The sequence below is a fragment of the Aphelocoma coerulescens genome, chromosome 20 (genome assembly GCF_041296385.1).
Source record: "Aphelocoma coerulescens isolate FSJ_1873_10779 chromosome 20, UR_Acoe_1.0, whole genome shotgun sequence".
NCBI classification, from domain to species: Eukaryota; Metazoa; Chordata; class Aves; order Passeriformes; family Corvidae; genus Aphelocoma; species Aphelocoma coerulescens.
Genome location: NC_091033.1, coordinates 738,693 through 746,231, shown reverse-complemented (window position 1 = coordinate 746,231; position 7,539 = coordinate 738,693).

Sequence of the window (7,539 nt, the reverse complement as noted above, 5' to 3'; positions counted from 1 at the left end):
CTTTTTCCCTATTTTATGAACACTACCTTCTATGTAATATATTTAAATATACTGCTTTTTTCCATACCCAAATCACTTATAATGGCAAGAATAGAAGGATGTTTTTAGAATAAATTATATAATCAGTAAGTGAATGGATTTGTTTTCCAATCTTACTCTTAGTTTTATAGACTTTTCAGACAAGCAACTCTGTACTTGATATATAAATATTCAAATTACACTGAAATACACTATGAACACTTATTTTCAGAGTGATGGAAACTCACAGACTTGTGAACCCTGGAACATGTTCAGGAGCAAGGCTGTGTGACATCACTGCAGTACACAGATTTGCTCAAGCCCTGGCCTCAGCCACTTGAGCTCCTGTAGAACAGAAGCAGATATGGAGAACTGTTAAAGTAACTCCTATGTCAACAGTTCTGAGCTAGTTTCTTTTATAAACAAATCACTCTTTTCCAGCTGTGCAATGTCTAATTTCACAAGGAAGCAACTGTGATCATCTTGGTTTCGAAAAAGATAATGCGTCTGAGAGTCAAGAGATTTATTGTTGAGGAATGGTTAGAGGATCAAGGACACGGATCCCTGGAAGAGCTGTACAAGCAAACACCTCTTTAGCTTGACATAAGTAGGCCTCTTGCTAACTGCAGAAATCAGCAGGCCTTTGTAAGCCTCTTGCTAGCTGCAGAATAAGGAAATCGTGAGAACAGAAATCATGAGAATAAAGAAAGAAGGCAAGGACACAAACGCAGTGTTCTTGACAATCCTGTTATAGATAAACAGCAGGATGTGCTGACAAGAGGTACTGACCACGAGAAATGAGGAGGAACCCTGAATCGCAACATTAGCAATACGTGTAAAATGTAGCTTTTTACCCAGCATCAATAGACAATAGAGAAGTGACAAGTATGCATATTTGAGTGTATAAAAGCAGAATCCTAACTCCAATAAACTGAAGCTTGCATTATCAATCACATTGATTGTCTGCATGTCTTCCCTCACCGGAGTCAACAAGAATTTATATATTAATTCAGATTACATTGTTTTACAGACTTTTGGGGCAGTTTACCAGCACCTAGGTTCAAGTTTGTGATAAACATAACTTTAATTAAAATTAATTGCTTTAGTTACAAAGCTGGGGCTGTCCCGCGCAATTCACTTCCAGAGTAGCTGAAATCTCTTTAAATTCTTTACTCATTTGGCCTTGACACACTTAAAAAAATCAGGGTAAGAGGTCATTCTTTGCCCTTGGCATTACATCACTGACTGCCACAGTAACTCACAGGAAAAGGAAAAAATCCACCCCTTCAAGTTTCGTGTAACTTTTAAGTAAAATAACATTTATAACTGGTAGAAGTTGGCAGCTGTTCTGTTCTTTCCCAAAAAGAGTGGTAATGGAAGAATCCCCATTAGGGGAACAAATGTGTCTGCCCCTGAGGGCAGACTGGGTTACAGTCCCAGGCAAAAGCCAGTTAATGTCGCCTTCTCACAGAACTAACTGTAGGTTGGGTTGGTTTGGATTTTTTATGGGACATCTAATGCCACTTTCATCAGTCCTTTCCTAGTAACTATAAAAATTCATTACATTCTTGGGTTTGCAGTAAAAAAATCTCATGTTCGTCTAAATGTATTTATACAGCTCCTGCCAGTACTTAGTGAGGTGTTGAGGTGAGGAGGAGCAAAGTTCTGACACACTTCTATCAGAGAACTTGGTTTGGGGTAGCTGTTAAATAGAATTGGGACAATGTGGGTCCACACACCAGACGAAGCAATTTTTCAGCAATTCTTGGTCATAGTCATTATAGGAGGTAGCATCCAAACTATGGTGGTGAGTTCTTGAAAGAGATTTCAACTGCCTTTCCATGGGAAGGAAAGCACATAGCTCCAGTGTTTAAAGTGTAGATGTTAGGCTGCCCATGGGAGGCAAAGGCCAGCAATATCTTTCTGATCTGGTAGCTTTTGTGTGGGAATGACCCCCAGACACAGTTAATTTTGGAGCTCGAAACCAAATTTCAGAAGTTGGGCCCAGCAAGTGAATCAAAGCAACTTTCCTCGGGAAGGAAAATACCAATTCCTACTGTTAGTGCTCCAGATTATCATCTGGCAAGTGGAGGTAAAGGCCAGCAAGATCTTTCTGTCCTCACACCTATTGTGTGGGAGCAATCTTTGGACATATTAAATATCACTGGTTGGGTCCATTTTTGGTGGTTGGCTCCTGAAAGAGGATTACAGTGGTTTTACATAGGAAATAAATCATCTAGCCACTACATTTCTGGTGCAGAGGATAGGCTGACCAGGTAGGGTAAAGGCCACCAAACCATTTCTGTCTTGGCACCTTTTGTCTTGGAGCAATCCCCAGATGTATTCTGTAATAGAGCTTGTGAAAAACGAGGTTCGCTCTCCTGTGAGAATTAAAAAGTTTAATATAAAGACAATAAGAGACACATAAAATAAAGCAAAGAGGTAACGGCCAGGTGCCTTGGTGCTCTGCCAAGAGCACACCTGATGCTCGAGGATAGTCCTTTTTATACCATTTTTGCTGTCTGTTCTTTATGCATATTCAAACTTTTCCCGGAGCTGTTCTGCATGGCCACTCCTTGGTTCCGCCTTTTTGGAGCATGCCTATTCTTCTGCCTTGTGGTTTTATTTCTTTTGATTCTTGGGCCTGGGCTCGCTAGGTAAGAGTTGATAGTTGAGCGGGCCTCTTAATTCCCCAGACAGTCAGGGTTGATAGCAGTTTTTGGGCCTCTTTGTCCCCGGGGCAGTGATGATTAGCCACTTTGGGCCCCTTTATTCTCTGGGCAGTGTTGATTAGCTGCTCTTGGGCCTCATCCTCTGTTCACTTGGAAGTTATCTTACTTGTTCACACTTGCTAAATTCTTGCTAAAAAGAAAGAAAACTACATCCACACAGCAAAAGCATTTCTAACATTATATAATATCTATCTTAATACTTGCGAGAAGCCAATATTAGATGTTTATAACAATCCCCCCTTTTTCTATTTTATAAATCATTTGGCTTGAGCAATAATTCTTTTTTTCTTGGCTTTTAATGTCTGTTCGTGTCGCGACGGAGGGAAGACTTGGACGCTCAATATGAGTGATCAGCAAGTTTCCGATTATTGATCAGTCGTGGATTACAGATATAGTGTGACTAATGAGGCTTATGCATATTCCAAAAGGCGCAAGCTGAGTGGTTAACAGCACTGCTACCTACCCCTCCCTCTAGTTCTTCCTTTGTGGTCAGCAAGTTCCTCTTTTCCTCTCTTTCCCATGCCCTGACCACAAGCTTTCTATTGTTAATTGTACTGCTCATCAAGGCTAGCATGTCCCTGCTGTATCAGCATAAGGCCTTGATTAGCTGCAAAGGGTCTTATTCATCCTTTGTCACGTAGCTCAGCTATTATACAAGATGAGTACGATATTCTGCTAAATCATGCTCTGTAAGCTGCAAAGGGTCTACGTGTCCTCGGTCACGTAGCCATTCCTTCACAATTCCCCCGTTTTTTTCACAGGTCAATTTGGCTTCTTCGAGAGGGTCTTTTATATCACTTTGTCTTTTTAATACCATAATTTTTTGTGCTGTTCCAGACATAGCCAACTTTGGGTCAGTAGGCATTGCCACAACTTGCATGCCTTGAACTACGCTGGTGATTAGCCGAATAAAGCAGGGGATCAAGCAAGGGAGAAATATTAGACCAGCTGTAGCACATAAGAGGAAGAAACCTAGCTTCTTCCACCATTCTTTCCCCAATACGCCATCCCACCAGTTAGCAGTCATCATTGATTCCCATTTTTGAACCGGTACATGGGCTATTTTTCTGATACTGTTGGCAATATCTAGAATGGCATCCCCATTGTCATCAATTTTTAAACAACAATCTGATGTACTAAACTTCCCGCATACACCCCCTTCTTCAGCCGGTAAATAGTCTAAAGCCAGCCTATTTTGATATATTGCAGCTCTGGTTTGGCGTTGCTGGCTGACTATTAATTCCATAGCCCCAGCTGTTTCATTGGTTATGATTTCTACAAGAGCTTGGAGTCTGATGATATGATTCAGCATGTAAATTAGGGTTCGATATCCCCAACTTCCATCTTGTGCCCAGGTAGCTGGCCCGTATGTTTCTAATATTCGTTCAGGGGGCCATTCCTCATCTTTCCATTTTTGAAATCCTCCAATCAAATCCCTTTTATTTCTTTTGAAGTCCTCATAGACGGGTATTCCTAATTGATCTCCCTCTGGTTCTGGTAAAAGGAAAAACTCTGGCTAAATGATTCCTAGTGTACAACTCCCTTTCCAATGTGAAGGGAGTCTCGGGTATGCCCTTCTCCCACATATCCAGAATAAGCCATCTGGTGCTTTCCAGTAATTGTCTTCTTGTTGATTTATATTCTCCCAAAATTTGGATATTTCTGGGATCCCAAAATAAGGATTTTTTCCTGTGTCATTACACTGAAAGAGTCCAACTTCATTATCATATACACAGTCCTTTCTTTTTTTCTTAGCCCAATACCCAGTTGGTTTTTCTGGGACCCACCATGTTGAAGTTTTATTACTTACTTTATACCTTTTACAGGGAATGTTTCCTACTTCATTAAGAAAATTTTTCCCAGTTCTCCAGAGGCATTCTTCTCCTATCACTGTTGAACTTAAACCCCACCCTTCAGGTCAGTTTCCCGCTCTTACATTTGTGCGGTTCCATTTAAGGAGTTCTACCGGGCCTATGCTGCTACCTTTCCATGGCCATTCTTCTGTCATTAAAGCTCCTCCACAGACCCAACAGTTGGTTATGTTAAATTCCTTACCTATCCTCTCCCCCAATTCCACAAACAGGTTCTTTCCCAACCTTGGGGTATCTTTTTCCTCTTCTAACTGTTGTTTGAGCTTTGCATACAGGTCCTGCCGTGAGGTGAATATAGGGCGAGGTTGCTGTGCTGGCTTTGTATTTTTACTTACCACTTGTTCTTTTACCAAATCTTGGACTGTTCCCCTGGTGGCAGCTGTGAAGCAAATCCATTTTTCTTCTTTTGGACAATTACTTCCTAGTCTGTTTCCACTTGTTCCTAAATTTTCTGTAATCCAATATTTTTCCCCTTTATGCATGCAAATACCTAATTTGGATGAGTCATAACAGTGACTGTTGATATGGGTATGAGTAATAAGAAAGAAGCCCCGGTGTCTTTCCATGTAGAGCTTTCGATAGCATTTGTAACATGGTCTTGCCGGTGTCCCGAAAGGGACCAGGAGAAGTGACAAAAGAAGGAATAACAGAGGTCCGGCATGGCTTATACTCCCACCTCCCTTGCCTATGAGGTTGCAACCCATAGCAGGTGTATTGGATCTTCTTGGTGGGGAGTACAGTGGCCAACCCGGTCTTGCCCTCTATTTCTTTGTCACTTCCCTTTTTGTAGCTTTTAGGCAAATCTCTTTGGCACTTTTTAACTGTAGTATCCCATTGTATTTCAGGTATTTCCCATTCAACAGGCACTAGTAATTCCCATCTGCAGAGCAAAGTTATTATTTCTGTTGCTTGTAATTCTGCCTGGATAAAGGGTCGATTTTGTGCTTGTCACTCCTTACAACTAGGGCGTCGATGGTGTGAAATGCCAATTTTCCCACAGATTAAACACGTATATTTGACCTAGCTGGCATGCCCCGTGTTAGAATGATTCAAACAGGGTATATGATGTGGCACTGGTGGAAGTTGTGATTCTCCCCCTTCTTAATACAAGTCACAGGCTAGAATCAGAACATGAGAATCCCCTGTTTGATACAGTCCCAACCCTCCTGTTTGAAGTGGGAATATTCCTCCCCAAGATGTCTCAGGATTTGTCCAGGGGGCACTTGGCTTTACTTATCAGTTAGGTGTGATTCTTTGCACATCCCTTGGATTATTTAGATTGTTCCAGTTCATTGCCACCTTGCCTCCATTTAAGAGTCAATTTGGTATCACCTGGTTTGGATATTACAGTCCACTCTTCAGGTTCTTTTACAGGTCCTTTGATTCTGCTGGCATGGATCTACCCTCGTTCCTTGGTCTGGATTGCGGCCTCGGTTGTCAGCAGTACCTGAAAAGGACCCTCCCATTGTGGAGTCAAAGACTGTTCTTTCCATGTTTTCACTAGTACCCATTCCCCTGGATGGATATTATGAATTTTGAACTCCAAGGTTGTGGTTTGAGGGATCATTCCTTTCAGCTGCAAATTTTCAAGGGTTCTGGCAATTGTGGTGATATATTTTCTGACACTTCCCCTATTTCATAAGTGGCTGTTTCATGTTGAGTGGTAAGGAAGGGTAATCCGAACATCATCTCATAAGGTGATACTCCCAGGTCTGACCTGGGCTGTGTGCAGACTCTCAACAGAGCCAAAGGTAAGCACCTTACCCACAACATTTGAGTTTCAATCATTAATTTTGTTAAAGTTCTTTTTAAAGTCTGGTTCATTCTTTCTACTCGGCCTGAACTTTGTGGGTGCCAGGGGGTATGTAATTCCCATTTTATTCCTAAGGCTTGAGTTATTTGTTGTAAGACTTTGGATGTAAAATGTGTTCATCTATCTGAGTCTATTTTATTAACCCTTCCATATCTGGGAATAATTTGTTCCAGAAGGGTTTTACATACTACATAGCTACAGCTCTAGTGGCAGGAACTGCTTCCAACCAATGAGTTAAATGGTCCACTATTACCAATAGGAACTTCCATCTCTGTACTTGGGGAAGTTCAGTAAATTCTGCTTGGATACTTTGGAGTGGTCACAGAGCTCCTATGTTGTTTTTCTCATTATTTTCCTATTCACTTTTTGGCAAGTTATACAGTTCTCAGTTATTTGTTTTGCTACCCCAAGGATTCCAATACACCCATAATTTCTTAAAAAATGATCACACAAAGCCTGAGTACCCCAGTGAGTTTTTTGATGCATATCTTCTAATATTCTCCTAGTGAGTGGCTTATTAAGTAACTGTCTCCCATCAGGGAGTTTCCATTTTCCAGATTGATCTTGTTCTCCCTCTATCTTAGATAATTCCTTTTCTTCTTCTTCACTAAATTTAGGGACTTCCAATTCTTCCCTTTCTGGGGCCAAGATTAACATAATTCGTTCAGTCCCATTTTCTGCTGCATTTTTGGCTTCTTGATCTGCCAGATTATTCCCTCTTATTTCTGGAGTCATCCCTTTTTGGTGTCCTTTGATATGCACTACGGCTATTTCTTCAGGCAGTTTTAATGCCTCCAAAACTTCTGAAATAAGGCCTTCATGTACCAGTTCCTTCCCCTTTGAATTTAGTAAACCCCTTTCTTCCCAGATCTTTGCAAAGGTATGTATTACCCCAAAGGCATACTTTGAATCAGTATGGATGGTCCCCTTTTAGTGTGCTAAATGCTCCAGTGCTCTCTTTAGAGCGTATAATTCACAAGATTGTGCCGACCAATTTGAAGGTAGTTTTCCTTTTTCGATGGTCTGCATATTTATCCCATTGACTAAGGCATATCCTGACATTCTTTTTCCTTGCAAGCATCTGGATGAACCATCCACATATATT